We start from the raw sequence: 2,698 nt of genomic DNA on the forward strand, positions 1-2,698 counted from the left end.
AGCAGTAGGTAAAAGAAAGTAGAAAGGGAAAAAAAGTAACACAATGAACTACTAATAAATGGAAAGTTAAGGATAACTAAACTTATTTAATAAAGAGGTAATATGCAAATTGACCATCACTCCAACACACAAGATGGCCGCCCCCATGTGGTCAAAGCTGGCCGACAGCGGAGGGCAGTTGTGGCAATCAGACCAGCAGGGGAGGGGAGTTAGGGGTGACCAGGTCAGCAGGGGAGGGCAGTTAAGCATCGATCAGTCTGGGAGGGGAGTGGTTAGGGGGTGATCAGGCTGGCAGGGGAGTGGTTACGGCAGCGGTTCTCAACCTGTAGGTTCGACCCCTTTGGCGGTCGAATGACCCTTTCACAGGGGTCACCTAAGACCATCCTGCGTATCAGATATTTACATTACAATTCATAACAGTAACAACATGACAGTTATAAAGTAGCAACGAAAATAATTTTATGGTTGGGTCACAACATGAGGAACTGTATCTAAAGGGCCAGAAGGTTGAGAACCACTGGGTTAGGGGGTGATCAGGATGGCAGGGGAGAGGTTAGGGGCAATCAGGCAGGCAGGCAGGCGAGCGGTTGGGAGCCAGCAGTCCTGGATTGTGAGAGGGATGCCCGACTGCCAATTTAGGCCCAATCCCTATGGGCTTAAATGGGCAGTTGAAATCCCTCAAGGGGTCCTTGATTGGAAAGGGTGCAGGCTGGGCTGAGGGACACACACCCCTCATTCATGAATTTCATGCACCGGGTCTGTAGTAACCTGTACAAAGAGGCTTTGCATGTTTGGGGTGCACTATGCAAGCAACATGGTTCTTTCTCCCTGCATTTTTGCTTAATGACACTGCCTTTTTTAAACATCAACATAGTATTAATCACAGTGTAGGATACAGATTCTAGGGAAAGTCTGCTAGTCCTCTCCCGTGGATTCACATAAAAGATGGTGCTCTCATTCAAGTAATTCCAAAAGGTGACAAATATTACAGATGCTGAATTTATGGGAGTGCTTGTTCCCTGTTTATTAACTCATCCATCTTGTGAGAAATAAAAGGACCAAACAGTGAGACAAGTGGGCTTTTCTTATCCTGTCAACTCAATGATGTTTTAAAGTAATCAATATCTATAATTACTAAATCCTGCCAAAGAAAGTTAACTCTTCACTGACTCGTTGTTGCCTACCCATTCTCTAACGTGACTTCATAAGTAAATCCAAAATTAATTAGAAAATATACAGCTTCAATAATAGCATTGATTTCTTTCACCAAATCCATGTTAATAAACCTATATCACATTCTACCTTCCTTACTATTAATTTTTGTAACAAGTGTTCTTAATCTGGGACCCATGACAAAAGGGTGTTCTTGTGTGCTTTTTAAGTGTCCGGTCTTGATACATAGGTCTTAGAGTCAGGTGATCTCACAATTTCAAGGTCTGTCAGACTCACTGCTGAGATCGAATACACTGGAAATATTTAGTTTTGGGACCCCAAAGGAGAGGGGGGATTAAAATCATTGTCAAAGAGTTAAAAGGCAGAGGTGATCTGAGTTTACACAAATTTCTAACTAAATTCCAGCCCTCAAAGTAGAATAATTTAAATTCATATTAAGTGAAAAAATGCAAATCCTATATAATAAAAGGCTAATATGCAAATTGTCCCTATGGGTGAGAGTTCAACAGACCAGAAGTTAGATGTGCGCTGACCACCAGGGGGTGGTGCAGAGCATGGCGGGCGTTGGCAAGCAGCACTGGCAGTGGGTGGCAGTGGAGGTGCTGCCGGCCCAGATGGGCCCCGACAAGAGTGGGACCACAGCGGGACGGTGGAGCAGGTGCGCAAGTGGTGCCAGGCCAAGGCAGGTGTGAAGGAAAGCCCCAGCCAGCAGCAGCGGCAGGCAGCCAGGAGAAGGGAGGTCCAGGCCTGCAGCCAGCAGCTGCTAACGACCCTACCTGTGCATGAATTTCGTGCACTGGGCTTCTAATAGTAAATATACTAGTAAGAGAGCAAATCAATGATAAAGAAAACAAGCAATAATAAGGAAAATCACCAATGACAAAAGTTGTTTTTTCAAAAGATCTTTTCAAAGTCAATCATTCCTTTCAAGACTGAGCAGGATAAAAGAGAGAAAATATATCTTCCAAAATTAAAAATAAAAAAGAGTACAAAATCTAAAGATTCCATAGATATTCAAAAGGAAAAGAAGATACACTGTTAGCAATTTTTCCCAAGAAATGTGAAAACAAATTTATTGTAAAACAACCCTTAACAAACTGAAATAAAAAATACAAAGTCAAAACAACTCTGTAATTAAAGAAATTAAATGCCTAAATTAAAAACCTTTCCCTTAAGAAACCTCCAATTCTAAATGGTTTTACTGGGACAGGCTGACAAATAAACAGGAAGAAGAAATAACATCAGAGGAAGAATCTCATTTTATGAAGCCATAAACCAAAAATTAAAAAACTTAATTTATATATTATTCATAAGGATAGATAGATAAATATGGAAATGCTTAAAATAGTATAATGTAAAGGGATCTAATCTATACTAATAAAAGGGTAATATGCTAATTAGACCAGGAGATCTTCCAGAAGACCAGCCAGGGAGGGCAGTTGGGGCCATGAGGCCAGCTGGGGAGGGCAGTTGGGGGCTATGACGTCGGTTGGGGAGTGCAATTGGAGGCGAGCAGGCTGGCGGG

The sequence above is a fragment of the Myotis davidii genome, unplaced genomic scaffold (assembly GCF_000327345.1).
Source record: "Myotis davidii unplaced genomic scaffold, ASM32734v1 scaffold812, whole genome shotgun sequence".
Taxonomy (NCBI): domain Eukaryota; kingdom Metazoa; phylum Chordata; class Mammalia; order Chiroptera; family Vespertilionidae; genus Myotis; species Myotis davidii.